Below are 17625 nucleotides of genomic sequence, written 5' to 3'. Positions count from 1 at the left end.
TTGATAAGATTTTTTTTGAGAAAGTTCTTATTTTAAAAAACTGGAGTCATCATTTTGATAAAATGAAGTGTGTATCAAGTCCTCACTTTTATGATAAATCAATTGTATGTCAAGTCCTCACTTTTATAATAAAATAAGTTTTGTGTACAGTCCTCATTTTGATTGCAAATAATTTTTTTGAGAAAGTTTTTATTTTCAAAAAACCTAATTGAAGGGCAAGTCATCATTTTGATAAAAAGAAGTGTGCATTAAGTCCTCACTTTTATGATAAATCAATATGTGTGTCAAGTCCTTACTTTTATAATAAAATAAGTTTTGTGTAAAGTCCCCATTTTGATTTCAAATACTTTTTTTAAGAAAGATCTCTTTTGAAAAAAACTAATTAAAGGGGAAATCATCATTTTGATAAAAAGAAGTGTGCATTAAGTCCTCACTTTTATGATAAATCAATATGTATGTCAAGTCCTCACTTTTATAATAAAATAAGTTCTGTGTAAAGTCCTCATTTTGATTGATTAGAATGTTTTTGAGAAAAATCTTATTTAACAAAAAAAACTACATTGTAATTGAAGGAAAAGTATTATTTTGATCAAATGAATTGTGTATCAAGTTCTCACATTTATTTGAGAAAATTATTATTTTCAAAAAAAAAAATTGTAGGACAAGTCTTTATTTTCATCAAATGAATTGTGTGTCTTAAGTCCTCACTTTAAATTATATAAAGATTTTTGGGGAAAATTCTTATTTGCAAACAACTAATTTAGGGCAAGTCTTCATTTTGATAAATAAATTTTATATGAAGTCGTCACTTTTATATTATAAACAACAAGAAAATTCGTTTAATTGATATCCCCCACCAAATAAATTTTGTTTATTGATGGGTGAATAACTAAAAGAAAGCTTATTTGTTGGGTTGTGCCTTTTCTTACTTTTTTGTAGTTACATCATACAAAAAAACAAAGGGCAATATCTCTTATTTAAGAAAGTGTAGGGGTATGGTTCTTGTGCATGGAGCTTCTCCTTATTAATATCTATACGCCCATGAAGTTTCATGTTGAAAACTTGTATCATATCTGAGATATAGCCCTGAAAAGTTACATCATACAAAAACAACAAATGGCAATAACTCTCATTTAAGAAAGTAAAGGGTTATGGTTCTTGTGAATGGCACTTCTCCTCATTAATATCCATACATCCATGAAGTTTCATGTTGAAATCTTGTATCGTGTCTGAGATATAGCCCTGAAAAGTTACATCATACAAAAACAACAAAGAGCAATAAACCTTATTTAAGAAAGTGTAGGGTTATGGTTCTTCTGCACGGCACTTCTCCTCATTGATATCTATAAATTCATTAAGTTTCATGATGCAATCTTATAATTATAGTTTCTGAGATAAAGACCTGAAAAGTTTGTGATGGACGGACTAACAGATGACAGACTTACAGACAACACCAAAACTATATCCCTCCGCCTTTGGCGGGGCATAAAAATGTGTCAAGTCCTTGTTTACTTGACTTTGTGTTATTCTGTGATACATATATAAATTGCATTAAACGTAACAAGAAAACATTGCTTCTAAACAAACATTAATTTAACTAAACAATTAATACTGTGTGTCAGAACTGTGTTATCTAAAGATAATTGTTATTATTGCTGTTATTTGAGTACTTTATGAAAATAAACACTAAAATAATCAACACTTTGTGAGTTGCTTTTGCGGGTCTTCCAAACTACGAACTGCGTCTCAAACACCAATCATCCACTGTGGCATAATGTATGTTCTATTATTTGTGTGACACACATATTGACATTTTCTGAACTGTATTATATAAAATTTCATTAAATATAAATTATGGTTTTGCTATACATGTATTGCAAAATGTCAAATGTTTGTTGTAGACTTAATTAGACTAATACCAATTGAAGTCTGTGTTGTTTTCACACATTTAAAAATTATCAATTTTACAGATTTTTGAAATAAAGTAGCTATTTAACATAACAAGCGGGCCATGATGGCCCTTAAGAGCTCATATGAGTTCACGGACACAAATTTACCTGATAGAAGGCATGAACTTAGTAAAAGAAAAATATGATAGACCTAAAAAAAAAGACATGTTCATAAGGCACAGTTGCCCCCACATTCCACTTTTGTCTCAAAACTACGCTTATGTCAAACACAACCTGTTAATAGCCATATTTGACTATTGACCTGTAAGTGCGACTTTGACCTTTGAGTTCAGCCTCCTCATGTTAGCCATTTGTAAGCATTAAATTTTGGAAGTCCCAGGCATAAAATTGCACTTCAATGCTAAGAGTATAATTAAACCATTACAATGTATCACATTATAATAAATATTAATTTTTAATTTATTATGTTTTGAACAAATGTACGTGGGTCATTCAAAAGTTGTTGTCTGGTAACCTTTTGTTGATAAAGTTATTCCAGGGTATAATCTACATGTGCGTCTCGCGTCTATGATGCACAAATATCGAAATAGACGCATCGTTTTGAAATATGTGCGTCCACTCGGACGCATTGCTGAACTGTATCCATTACCGCATACGCGAATCACGATAAGCACAAACCATCTTGTGTATGAGTCAAAAGTGTAGCAATGAACGCTGAGTTTAACCGAATGAGGCTTGAAGACTCCAGCAAGTCTTTTGATTGGCTCTAGTCGACCCGCTGATGTATAATACAAACTAATTAGAATCAACCTTTTAAATAGAGTGTGTTATGATATTTTCTCGAATCCCCGGATGAAAACCTGCTTTAACTTTGTGAAACTTAGTCATATATAATACAGAAAAAATGCCTCCGAAATAAGGTGTTGAAGCTTAATCCAAAACAAACAAATCTGGCAATACCTTATATTTCTGAAAGTCTTATTGAAATATAGAATTGAAAATTGCCTTTTACAAAAAATGTCACGCAAAACCAGTACACTTGGGGCAATTTTAAGGATATTGTTCAATATATTTTGTTAACAAAGCAAGTTATTGAGAAGAATTTTCACATTTAAGTTAATCACATGGAAACGCTTCTGTAAGATAGAAAAAGAACTCAAACATGCTTAATCTAGTTAATGGTAAAAAAATAAATGCATGTTTTATTTAGGCTTCATTATTTTTTAAATCACCCATAGGATATGATGCGGCATTTGTCTTTACGGAATATAAAAAAAATCAATCATTTTACCCGGAAATTGGCGCTGTAATAAATTTGCTATTCTGTGTGTTCTTTTACCAAGCTTGATTAGGAATTTTTGAAAACGCGCAATGCAGATTTTCTTTCACCATTAAAAATAATAGTTCACGGATTCAAACCATAATACCTGATTAATATGTTGCTACAGTGGATTCCTGTTCTTAGCATACCATGTCAGCAAAAATTATGCTAATAACAGGAATATGCTATTAACAGGAACACACATTTTAGCATAAATATAGCAACTGGGGGCATACAATAAGTCAAATCTGTTAATAATTGATCGTCAAAGTGAAATTTAAATGCAACATCAGGCTTTTTCCGCTCCATTTTGGGAATATGCCACACTGGAATTTTGGGAATTTCGCGTCGTGAAAACCCCCATTTTGGGAAAAAAAATATTCGCAAAATTGGCTAAATTGGGAAAAATTTTCGCATGTAAATAGTGTTTCTTGTATTTCAAAGAAGCTGTTAACTGGTAAATAACGACTATTTTGATAACTTATAATTAAAATTTTACAAAGTATTATGGACATGTGAGATAAGTGCAGGTTTTTTAATCTGAATTTGGGGAAAAGGCCTGGCCTTTTTTGAGGTGAAAAAAATCGTGCGAAGCGCCGGATTTTGAGGAAAATAAGGAAAGTCTTAAATAATCATTAATATATTTTACAGTTTTTAAAAGAAATTCAAGGCAACAGATAATTTAATTATGCAACACTCTCTATTTTCTACACCAGATCAGGTTAACTTATATATTTTAAGGTAAAAAAAAAAAAAAAAAAATGTTTTTTTTTTGTTGTTTTTTTTGAATTGGGAATTTTTTTTCAATTGGGAAAAAAACAACCAGATTTGCATTGGGAATGGGGCCGAATTTCGGACCCGTGGCATAGGGCGGAAAAAGCCTGAACATTGTATATGATTGATGTTTAAGACAACTATTTATCAAATGGAATTGTATTCTAAGGTATTTGCATTTGAATTTGAGCATATTTTAGCAGATTTAAAGCATATTTTCTTGGCATTCTGAGAATGTTCTATGCTATAAAGACTTTAAGTGAATTCTGAATATTGGAGTTAAAAATTATGCTATTAATAGAAGAAAAATACATTAAAATATAAGAATTAATCTGTGCTTTGACATTCTATATGCTAATAACATAAATATGCTATTATCAGGTATGCTAATAAGTAGAATCCAAAAATTATCCTTCAGTCTGACAGAATTTCCTAGCCTGTCAGACCAAACATCTGACAGATTTTTTTACATTTAGCGGTGTCTGACTTGGCTTCTCACTTTTGAGTTCATGATGCTTAATGTTTTAGATTCAACACTAGTTTCCTCAACCTCACGACACCAGAGCTCCTGTGATGCAAATATACTTAAGTGGTATAAAGGGATATATTTTTTTCCCTGCAAATTGCGTTTAGTTCCTCACATCTGGTTAAATATAAACCTGTTGCCCTCCGATTGACTGTCAATTTAAACAGCAAACTCCAATACATATTCCTGTTTGTATTCTTGTATGAAAATGTCCACAACATATGGGCGTAGTTATATGGGGACTGAATATTCAAATACATGTAGGTTAAGAAGTACAGTAAATGACATGACAAAATGCTGTTAGGACATATCATCATCCTTAATTCTAAACCAGCTATACATGACATTATTCTTAAGAGGGGCATTTCAGAATAAAGATAAAAAGATACAAACGATTCGCAATGGAAAAATTATTTCCTGCAAATATTTTTTATCGAAATTATTTCCGTCAAGACATGTTGTACAATAGCATGCCATGGTTAAAATGAGTGTGTAATACAATGCCTAAACTCTTTCTGCAAAGTTTGGGAAGTCTGCTTTAGGGACATTTAAATGGAAGGACAGATGAAAAGTAACTCATTATAGTGCCACCAATGTTATTATTATGCAATTTTTTCGCAGTTCAGAGCTGAAAATAACATCCCAGAACTTAATTATCCACTGCCAAGTTATTCAATAAATAGTAAATTGTAAACATTTCAATTATGAAAAATTAAACAACTTGTAATTTAGACACAACTCACATTTTACCTGTTGTTAGCTTTGAACAAGCTAATTGGCCTCGGTGAAAAATAATTTACATTGAAATTGAGAAAAGTCCTCGAGAACTCAGTGCCCCAGATAATAATTTGGGAAATAGGGTTTTCAACAATTGATTTTGAAAAATAGGGTGATTTCATTCTTCATATAGAGTGAAATGAGTAATAAAAATGCATACCTTAAAAATTGCTGATTTACTTCCGTTGACGCTGCACACTTGTATTGATTCAATAGAACTGTAAACTATCATCATAAATTTTAATAAACTGATGTTTCCTAATATCTTTAATCCTTGAAACTGTCCATGATATAAACTTTAAAAAATGTCGACAATTTCTAACCAATGACATGCCTTTTTTATACTTTTGACAGGTTTGTTAAGTCACAGACTTTCCATCATTTTTTTGGATGTCAACTCAACTGCTGTATACACAGTTTCTAACAAAATGGATAACACGAATGATTCGGCACTTATTGGCTCTTGCTTTCTTGATTCAAAAAAGTTTGCGATCGGCTGACATTTTGGCGCAAAATTCTCGGACGTCTTTCGACCTCTCTTAGCTATTTTTATTTCGCATCGTAATAGAAACTGAAAGTACAGACGCTTTACAAATACATGCACAATGAGCGACGAATTAGGTCAGATTGAAAATGCATAGCGTTTGAATAACTATGACCGTTTGCTGAGCTTGCTGAATGTAAGCGTCACCGCGTTACGATAATAATTCCAAAGAGAAAATACCTAAAATGAGCAAATCATTTTTAATAGAAGTTTTGTATCGTTAATTTGACGAATTTGCGTAAAAGTCAAATTGGTTGCGTTTTCAATACTCATGATATTGTATTTCTTTGCATTTTTAAACATTTTAATAGGGTGAAAGACGCAGATACCCAGCTTATCTGGGGCACTGAGAACTGGTTAACAGACATGATATTTTGGATAATGGTAAAAGTTAGGACAGCAAATATACATGTATGGGGAGAACGAGAAACGTAAACAATGTTAACCAGAAAGGCACAATCACAGGCAATCGGCACCTGTGACGGAAGCAATTATTAAGAATCATTAAGAAAGTAAATCGATAGAAACAGAGAACCTACACTTGCGCACCCATTGAGCAATTCTTATCAGTCAGCGTCGCAAAAGTTTTAAAGGGATCTTTTCACGCTTTGGTAAATTGACAAAATTGAAAAAAGTTGTTTCAGATTCGCAAATTTTCGTTTTAGTTATGATATTTGTGAGGAAACAGTAATACTGAACATTTACCATGGTCTAATATAGCCATTATATGCATCTTTTGACGATTTTAAAACCTAAAAATTATAAAGCGTTGCAACGCGAAACGATTGAATAATTTGGAGAGTTCTGTTTTTGTCGTTAAATTTTGTGAAACTACGAGGATTGCTTATATAAGGTATAAAATACGTCAAATAGGTATACTCGGCGGAATAGCTCAGTAGGCTAAGGCGTTTTTACTTCAGCACTCTGGCAAGACTCCAGGGGTCACTGGTTCGAAACCTCGACCGGGCAATGTTCTTTTCCTTTTTTAAATTTTATTCTTGATTTTTTACTGGAGCTGTTAAAATCCAATGTTTACATTTATCGATATAAAGCATTTAATGAATAAGTTAAAAAATGCCAAAATCTGTGAAAAGGCCCCTTTAACAGCCGTTAGACATTTATGATCGATTTTCTTATTAAGCGAATGGCAACAATTTTTTGATCGACTAGTTTGCAGCCAAAATATAAAGCACTTACCGCGTGTCAATGTCAAACTTTAAACAGGTCGTCACATAAACTTGCAGAAGATGTGAAAAAGGCACCATCATGGCGGCAGCCATTTTTTCCAAACAAACCAGTTTCACACCAAAAGGCAAATATAACAAGAGTTCTGATTGGCTAATGCCATAATCTAAAAATAAATGCTGGTCGAGCAGGATTTTTCTGCACGAGCAGAAAAAATGCTGGTCGAGCAGTAAATTTGCTGCTCGAGCAGCATTTTGCTGGTCGAGCAGCATTTAAATGCTGCTCGAACAGCATTTTTTTTCTGCTCGAGCAGAAGTTAAAGTTTCGACCCCTTTGGTATCCCATAAAAAAGTGTTTGGTGTGGTGTAATTGAGACGGGCAGTCTGGCATTTTATACTGTGATGGATTATTGAGTTTCGTGTGTGTATTGAATTTGTTAGCTTCAGTTTTTTTGTTATCAAAATCCATATTCATATAACAATAATGAAAAACAATACGTTTATGACATAAAACTACAAACATAACGCAAACGCAAACGTCTTACGTAATAAATATCGTCTACTAAAATAGTGATTGCTTTTGTGAATCCGAGGGAGATTGTCCGCTTCATTTTACATATGCACTTTCCCAGCAAACAATCTATATGGGACCCATATGGGTCCCATGTGGGCACCTATATGGGCCCCATGTGGGCTGCCAACATGGGACCCAGATGGGAAGTGCAACCGGGCTCCACATGGGTCCCATCTGGGCTGCCCCATTAAAGTATATGGGGCAGCCCAGATGGGGCCCATATGGAGCCCGGTTGCACTACCCATCTGGGTCCCATGTTGGCAGCCCACATGGGGCCCATAAAGGTGCCCACATGGGACCCATATAGGTCCAACATGGGCATTCCTTTTACTCAATATGGGCTACAGACGGGTAGCCCTTTTACTCAATATGGGCTACATACGGGCAGCATTGTACTAAATTTGGGCTACAAACTGGTAGCATTGTATTCAATATGGGTACACAGAGCCTGTAAAATTTTGGACAACGCATTAATGGAAATTCAGGTTATGTTAGAAATAATATGTAGGCTGCAAACATGAAATACTGTTTGTTCAAATTGAACATCAGACAAAAGATTCTTGTATATGTACTTCCAATTTCATTTTTTTATAAATGTTTTATCTATTTCTTTTTACTGGAACAGACTGATATCAAAGGGTTTAAGAGCTTAATAGCATTATCCTGCAAGAAATACAAGGTTTTTGTTAAAAGACTTAAACATTTATTAAAGTACTCTCAACTTTTATTTACATAAAGTATTACACACATATACATGGATTCATACATACATAGCAGGAGGATCCCATGTTAACTATTCTACCAGAAAATTCTAAAATAATATGGTGATTCCTAACTTTTTGAATGTAACATGAGCAAAAATATTATACATGAAGTTGCTAACAAAAACATGTTTCTATCTAATGTTCTATCCGCATTGAGTAATGTTACTCATAATCTATAAACCCAAACCAACAGTAAAACTATTTTATGGAACAATAAAGACATAACTTCAAACAATAAGACCTTTTTCTATAACATTATATATGTCGACCAGTTATACGACTATAGAATTAAGGACTTCTATTATTTTGATATTAAATATATATTACATATACAGAATACCTTCAAGTATTTTCCTGATGTACTACACATTACTACAAAGCATACCCATGCAGAGCTCCAGATAAGGGTCGTATTTTCGTAATTACGAATTATTTTCAAGTCTGTTACATATTTATTTTAAAATCTTGTCATACCATTAAGAATTACAAAATCAAGTTACGAATATTATTTTTACATCGGTTCGTATCGATTTTTATTGAGTTCTTTTCACGTATTAAAGATCATTGCGGTGCTTATATAGAATAGTGTTTTTCCCAGGAGGGCAAAGGGGCATGGCGCATTACTTTCAAAAAGGGCATTTTAGCGCGCAGTTTAGGCAAAAAAGGGCAAAAACGTTCCGTGAATACCTGAATAAGGGAGAAACATGTAATCGCATCAGATGCAGCTGTGGAAAAAAACATAAAATATAAACAAGCACATTAAATGGTATATAGTAATTGATGTATTTAACCTACTATGATTTATATTAATATATTTACCTTGCAATGTACATTTAAGTTCCAAGCTGTTTCAAAACACTGTACAGCACGACAAACATAACTAGAAATGGCGCAGCAGAGGCCGACGCGTATCCCCACGCCGCATGTTTGACCCAGGGGCGCCCCAGGGTTGGTAATGGGGCCATGCATAGTTGAGATTGACCGTATTGTCATAAGAGAAGTTCAGTTTCAATTAGAAGTGAATCGGTGTAGAAATGAAGAAATTATAGTAAAAGGCAATTTTGGCTGGGCGTTGACTATGTGGGCGGGGCGCCCTAGGGTTGGTAATGGGACTATGCATAGTTGAGATTGACTGTATTGTAATAAGAGAGGTTCAGTATCAAATTGAAGTGAATCGGTGTAGAAATGAAGAAATGGTAGTAAAAGGCAATTTTGGGTGGGCGTGGCCTATTATGGGCGGGGCGCCCCAGGGTTGGTTATGGGGCCATACATAGTTGAGATTGACCGTATTGTCATAAGAGATGTTCAGTATCAATTTGAAGTAAATTGGTGTAGAAATGAAGAAATTATAGTAAAAGGCAATTTTGGGTGGGCGTGGCCTATGTGGCCGGGGCGCCCCAGGGTTGGTTATTGGGCCATGCATAGTTGAGATTGACCGTATTGTCATAAAAGAGGTTCAGTATCAATTTGAAGTGAATCGGTGTAGAAATGAAGAAATTATAGTTAAAGGCAATTTTGGGTGGGCGTGGCCTATGTGGGTGGGGCGCCCCAGGGTTGGTAATGGGGCCATGCATAGTTGAGATTAACTGTATTGTCATAGAGAGGTTCAGTATCAATTTGAAGTGAATCGGTGTAGAAATGAAGAAATTATAGTAAAAGGCAATTTTAGGTTGGCGTGGCCCATGTGGGCATGGCCTTTGTGGGCGGGGCGCCCCAGGGTTGGTAATGGGGCCATGCATAGCTGAGATTGGCCGTATTGTCATAAGAGAGGTTCAATATCAATTTGAAGTGAATCGGTGTAGAAATGAAGAAATTATAGTAAAAGGCAATTTTGGGTGGGCGTGGCCTATGTGGGCGTGGCCTATGTGGGCGGGGTGCCCTAGGGTTGGTAATGGGACCATGCATAGCTGGGATTGACCGTATTGTCATAAGAGAGGTTCAGTATCAATTCGAAGTGAATCAGTGTAGAAATGAAGAAATTATAGTAAAAGGCAATTTTGGGTGGGCGTGGCTTATGAGGCCGGGGCGCCCCAGGGTTGGTAATGGGGCCATGCATAGTTGAGATTGACCGTATTGTCATAAGAGAGGCTCAGTATCAATTTAAAGTAAATCGGTGCAAAAATGAAGAAGTTAATGTAAAATAACATAAAAAAAATGAGTGAAAATCTCTGACCCGGCCCCGCCCCTACCCCATAACTTTTGACCCAGGGGTCAGATCAAAATTCCGTCACTGTCACCGTCGCACATATGCTCATAGCTATCATGTTTGTAAGTTTCAAGGTTCCAGTGCTAATAGTGTAGGAGGAGCAGGTGGCCAGGACGGACGGACAGACGCACATCACCACAATATCCCTACTTTTTCTCCGAAAAACGTGGGAATAATAAACATAACTTATATGCTATATAAAATCAAATTACGTTAGAAAAGAAATAAAACGCATCGCAAAAAGCATGCGTTGTCGGCAGGATTCGAACCTGCGCGGAAAAATCCCAAAAGTGCGCTACCTTAAAATTTGCAATTTTACAAGAATACATGTAACAATTCAGTTTTTACTGCAAATAATGCATTACTAAAACGGCGCAGGTGGAAAACAACTTATATATGCTCAAGAACTTTAAGTGTTCTAGTTTTTCATGTTGTTTTTTATCAAAATATATTCATTGTTTTAAAAACCTATTGCAATACCAGTTAACAGTAGTGCAGAAAATAGATATCATGGCTAGCATACGTACACAGAATAAATTGGTAATTTTAAACTAAACAAAATGATGTGTAACATTAAAGTTATTTCTATTTTAGTAACATTTCAATAGGTATCACATATCTTCTTTTGAGCTTGCATGACGATTAAGCTGAACGAAATTCACTGTGGAGGGATATCATGTTTAGTCTATTTTAGGCGTATTAACCCTCACCAAGTTCATTTCTTTGTTTTATCAATGACAGGAACAAAGAAACACTGATTGTTTTTTATGATAAACCTATTGAAGAACAATGTGCTTATACGCTTATGGCTGCCTTTTGTATGCTGACATTTCTTTTTAATTTGAATTTCAAACTACAAAGTCATTTAAAGTGACAAACCGGTACCTTTCAATGAAAATGTAAAGCTATAATTCTTAAACAATAGATAATATTTTGAACCAATAATGCATTGACAATTAAGACAGACAATATAATTTCATGTGTAAAGCTATTGAGCGGAAACAATATTTTTACTGCAGTAATTTTGAAAAGCAAAACAAAGACCATGTGCAATGCAAAGTGCCATTATAATAGCATAATTAAATCTCAATTTATTGGGCTAAAACCAGCTGTGTATTATTCATTACACTTATCATATAGACCTTGAATCCAGCCATCAAACCATTATCAAGTCATTATAATTTATTAACCATGATATAAAGTTTCGCATTTTCAATGATCACTTTTTAATAAATTAGCTCTTTTTGTTTCATTCAACTGAGTAATTGAGCTGAAGCCGTTTTTCAAGAAAGGATCTTAACAGATCCCAGAATTCATATCTAGATATATGTATGTGATATCGGGAAACTATCATGATTACCGTAGAGTTCAGCAATATCTCGTAGAGATCAGCAATGTCTGCCTACATGTCGTATTTGTATATTCTTTTACCAAAGTTAATTAATAAATAATATGTTATGTGCAATAATATTGCTTTTAATGAATTTATAACAATCAAATTTCTAAAATCCGCAAAAAACAGATAAAAAACATGTTTTCACAATGTTACACATTGAAACAGTTGGTGACGGTTTCTAAAAGCATATGCATATATTCAACATAATGAGTACCATAAGCGTTCTTAAATGTGTTGTAATACAAACACTTTGTGTAAATAAAATTTGTAATCTGATTAAGGTAATAATTGTGTTCGCGTACAATGTTATTATTGTTGTCAATTAAATTACAAGAACCCAAATTAATTTATTTTACAGGTGTCTGGTATACTGTATAGCAAATCTGCAAATTGCATAATTTACCTTAAGAGATTTGTTCAGAGATTTGTGCATTTGTGAACAATGTCGTTTAAGTAATATACTTATAAAACTGCAGAATTTTACCAGTTTTATATAAGTATAACTACACTTGAAAACATAGAAATTACTAGAAATGGCGCGGCAGAGGCCGACGCGTATCCCCACGCCACATGTTTGACCCAGAGGCGCCCCAGGGTTGGTAATGGGGCCATGCATAGTTGAGATTGACGGTGGAAATGAAGAAGTTAATGCAAAATAACATAACAAAAATGACTGAAAATCTCTGACCCGGCCCGCCCCAACCCCCATAACTTTTACCCAGGGGTCAGATCAAAATTCCGTCACTGTCAACGTCGTACATATGCTCATAGCTACCATGTATGTAAGTTTCAAGGTTCTAGTGCTAATAGTGTAGGAGGAGCAGGTGGCCAGGTCGGAAAGACGGACGGACAGACGCACATCACGACAATATCCCCACTTTTTCTCCGAAAAACGTGGGGAAAATAAAGCAATATACCGTAAAACGCTGTGTATAACGCGCACTTTTTTTACCCCAAAATGTAATTTTAAAAACTTGATGCGCATTATACACCACAACAGCCATGTCAAGAGATTTTTTCCTACGATACAGTATTTTTTCCCCGATTTTTTGCTCCAAAAATTTTACTTCCCGATTTTTTTGCTTCAAAAAGTAGATGCGCGTTATACACAGCGTTTTACGGTATGCATATGAATCTTATTATACAAAGATCCACTAACATATAAATAAAACCATGTTTGTCTTATCCCATTTCTAACGATACTCTTTGCAGATGTCTAATATTGCGAGTAAACTGATCGCAAACAATATGCAAGCACTCGTTTCCGTGAAATATCGTGATACACCCACTGAGTAGATTACAAATAAGTATGTTGTTGCTATCAAAAACATGTTTATGCATCGTTGATTATCACAGACATTTCATTAATTCCTTCTGAATGTATAATCTCCATCGTTAATTCGATCGTTAACGACGTTATTTGCCATGTTTGCCGAGTCACAATTTAATTCTGTATGTCCGCCATGTTGTCAAAATGTCAAATGATGTAAGCGACAGGTGCGCATAGCAACGTAAATTTGTCTATACGTCCGCCTAATACGCGATTCTCATTTTGTTTAATTAGTGTACGTCTCAGTAATTAATTCAATAAATAATTATCTTTTAGACGATATCGAATAATAATTAATTTGTTTGTGTTTTTAAATGTCATTATGGGTAAAAATATATGTTTTGATATAACTGAATTATGTATGAAATGCCACGAGGATAACATCGAAATTTTCATCAAAAGTCTCTGAAGTAACAGTCCACGATTTTATCGTGGAGGAATACACATTACCGACCGATTAGTGGTATAACATATCGATTGATACTGACATGGGGTTATTCACGCATGACTAATTCACAAACGCGCTGCCTCGGAGGTCATAATCTGATACTAGTCGGCTTAGAAATTTGGTCAAGATGTTATCAATATGGACAGAAAACAGCGGGTTCTCATAAAAGGGCAGGGCGGCGGCCTTTGGAAAGGGCAGCGTGGCGCTAAATGGCTTTGAATGGGGCAGCGTGGCGCTACAAAAAAGGGGCATGGCGATTCGCCACGCTAAAACGGCCTGGAAAAAACACTATAGAATGGTTATCGGGTTTGTTTAACAAAGCGCATTTTTTCCAAAAACACGGGTTTAACATATTGTACACAAAGTGAGCCAAAGTTAAATGTTTAGAAAGACATTATAGAAAAGATCTTATATGATGTTGTATGTTCAGTTGCCGACACAGTCGGAAAAGCTAAACAAAAATGCGACACGATGGGTCCAAACTTAAACACACAAAAAACATTGAACGAGTGGAAGGGACAAGTCCCGTGGCTAATCGTTGAAAAGATTGAAGGGGAGACCCATTTTAATTGTGAAATATGTAAAAATTCATCTAAGGCATGCAATCTGAGCACAGTTTGGGCATATGAAGGTTTTTGAAAAATAAAATTGTATAATACTGAAAAGACACTGTTGAACTAGTATAAATAAAGTTGCTAGTATGTTTATTTTGATTTTTTTTTGCATGAAAATAACCATTATTATTTATTTTTAGGTCATTTACAAAAAATAAGAATTATTTTCCAAAACTTAGTAGTAACGTTAAGAATAAAATTTCAGAGTTAAGAATTCTTTTTGAAAATCTGGTAGTAATTTAAGAATTTCACAAAACCTTATCTGGAGCTCTGCCCATGCATATTAAATCTTTAACCAATACAAATAACACACCATGTACTCAAAGAACATTCGTAGAAAACATACTTGCGAGACTAAACCAAATATTTTATAAACTACAAATTAAAAACCATGCAGAAAAATCCAAAACTCAAATAAATGGCAAATCCTTTTTCGAGAACAAGTCCACATTATTATCTTTGATATCTTCATACATTCTAGTGTTTTTCGTAACTGCACATGATATATATATGTCTTTTAAAACCTTCAAAAACTGGAATGCTGTTTCTTCTTTTGCAAAGGAATATATACCGTTTCATTTCCAGATAAAAAAAGATTGTATGCTTTCTTAGAAGATGAGCCTTAAAGGAATGGTTTAGGATCAATGGAGAAAAAACTGTCAATTACATTTACAACATTGCTTAATATATTTGATAAAAAAGCTTGAACTATGCAGCAGTCCTAGAAAAGATGGATTGTAGCTTCATCACCAAGATGCTCTTCAAACTCATCCATTTACTCAAATGTTCCAATTGGAAGACTGATGTTCTCTGGCAGTTGCATTGGCTCGTCATCAGTAGCTGACCTCGCCAAGAGCCGCTGCAGCATCCGCTTCATTTCCCTGTTCTCATCTCTGATTGTTTCCAACACCGTTAAAATCTGTGTAACTGCATCTGATGACAGAGTAAAAAACAACTGTACCTAAAATTATGTTGACAATAATATATATCACAGCTGGGTCGGATATAATTATATCGGATGTGTGACGATATCATGGTGGCGGGCCCGATTTGTCCCAACAGCTGTTGTACAGCTAGGGCTGATTATAGCAACTTACACCTATATGCCCGTCAACGTCAATTTGTTTCTTTTATTAAAAGAAGTATGTATTATTATAGATCACTAAATGACTGTGTATTTTATATTTTTTATATTAGATTATCTGTTTACATCAATTATTTATGTAATTAACTATCAGGTATTTTATAAGCAGTAATTCCAAAACTAAAATTATTTTAAGTTAAAGTTTCAAGCACAAAAATCAGTTACTTTGTCCTATGAACTGTCTTTGGGAAGGCTCTTCAGCTGCCTGGACTTAATGGGAGTGACCGGCCTCTGTCATTCACTGCTGTACATTCCTTGTAAAGACTATGTTGGCAAACGAGGCGGTGGTGAATATTTTATTTTCTGAAATAAATTTGTACAATAAACATTATGAATTTAATTATTTCTTGATACACAGACTGTTTTAATAATCTGCAAATATGTGTTTAAATAATCATTAAAATTTGCCCACAGGCAGACAACCTTGGCTTGTGTGCAAGTAATCAAAGACCTATAAAAAAACATTATAGTATACGTCTTTGATGTAATACGTTTAAATTAATATTATCAATGTACGAGATGAGTAAGATTCTCATGCATTAGCATGATTACTAATTAAGTGTTCCATTTTTTCAGACATGCGCCTGTCTGTTATAAAAAGTTTGTATTGAATTTTAGGCATAATCAAGTTGAATTAAGCAGTTTAACAAAGAGATTGATCTATGGCGACAATCGTACGTAACGACTTACGTCGCGAAAATACATGACAAAGGCAAAGCGAATAAGAAATCTAATAATTTGCAGTTCAAATTATTAAACACACAGGCATTCATTGAAGTAACAGATAAATAAATAATGCGTGATCAGCAATATATATCTGATTTTAAAAGAAATATAAAATTACGTGTATAATATCACAATTTAACAAATTACCGTTTCGAGTGTTTTTGTTTTGAATGTTTTCGCGAGGCGGAATTAACATCTGCGCATGCGCATATTATTTAAATACTACTATTTTTCTGCGCGATTATTTAAATTAAAATTATCTCACGAAAATAACTACATATTAATCATAGTATATACATTATTGAAAACAAAGCAATATCAAAAACAGAATTTTCAAAAAATGTGCGCACGATAGCTGATTTTGTCCTTTGTTGGGCGGCCCAAATGGGACCCGTATGGAACCCATATGGGCTGCATATTATTTGCTTATGCATTGATTTTATATTTTTGGGTTAAATATTAGCAGTTGAGATCAAGTTTGTCATATATACGTTTTAAGAAATTAGTCTTTAATCAAATAAATAAAAGTTTATATCTTTTTCCTGATAGCGCAATAATATGGGACCTATATGGGACCCTTAATGGCATTCCCATATGGGCTAACCCATAAAGGTCCCAAATGACTCCCATTTGGGCTTACCCATATGAGTTTGCCCAGAAACAGCCCGGTAGCTGATTTTGTGCTTTGTTGGGCGGCCCAAATGGGACCCATATGGGACCTATATGGACTGCATATTATTTGATTATGCATTGATTTTCTATTTTCGGGTAAAATATTAGCAGTTTAGATCAAGTTAGTCCAGCATACGTTTTAAGAAATGAGTTTTTAATCAAATAAATACAAGTTTACATCTTTTTCGTGATAGCGCAATAATTTGGGACCTATATGGGACCCTTATCGGCATTCCCACATGGGCAAGCCCATATAGCTCCCAAATGACTCCCATATGGGACCCGTATGGGACCCATATGGGCCGCATATTATTTGCTTATGCATTGATTTTCTATTTTTGGGTAAAATATTAGCAGTTTAGATCAAGTAAGTCCTACATACGTTTTAAGAAATGAGTTTTTAATCAAATAAATACAAGTTTACATATTTTCCCGATAGCGCAATAATATGGGACCTATATGGGACCCTTGTGGGCATTCCCATATGGGCTAGCCCATATTGGTCCCAAATGACTCCCATATGGGCTTACCCATATGGATTTGCCCAGAAACAGCCCATATGGGACCCATATGTGCATGTTTGCTGGGTTATTGTTCGATTGTTTACACAACTCTATCGTGTGTTTGTATTTACTTATTAAACATTCATTGAAATCAATGAGCGAGCGTTGTTATTTGACACGGTTATTGGACGCGTCAATAATTGATCACATTG

The 17625-nt window shown here is 34.4% G+C and overlaps 1 long non-coding RNA gene across 1 annotated transcript; it reads right to left on the bottom strand.

Annotated features, from left to right (window-relative positions):
- Positions 1-14877: 14877 nt before the first annotated feature.
- On the bottom strand, positions 14878-16419 carry LOC127864787 (uncharacterized). The gene is made up of 3 exons (XR_008042284.1): positions 16386-16419; positions 15678-15815; positions 14878-15301 (listed from the first exon to the last, which is right to left on the bottom strand). It is a non-coding gene; the product is annotated as an uncharacterized LOC127864787 (long non-coding RNA).
- Positions 16420-17625: the final 1206 nt, after the last annotated feature.

The sequence above is a fragment of the Dreissena polymorpha genome, chromosome 1, assembly GCF_020536995.1.
Source record: "Dreissena polymorpha isolate Duluth1 chromosome 1, UMN_Dpol_1.0, whole genome shotgun sequence".
Lineage (NCBI taxonomy): Eukaryota > Metazoa > Mollusca > Bivalvia > Myida > Dreissenidae > Dreissena > Dreissena polymorpha.
The sequence above is the reverse complement of the archived record's forward strand: the minus strand, read 5'-3'. Positions and strand labels throughout refer to the sequence as shown.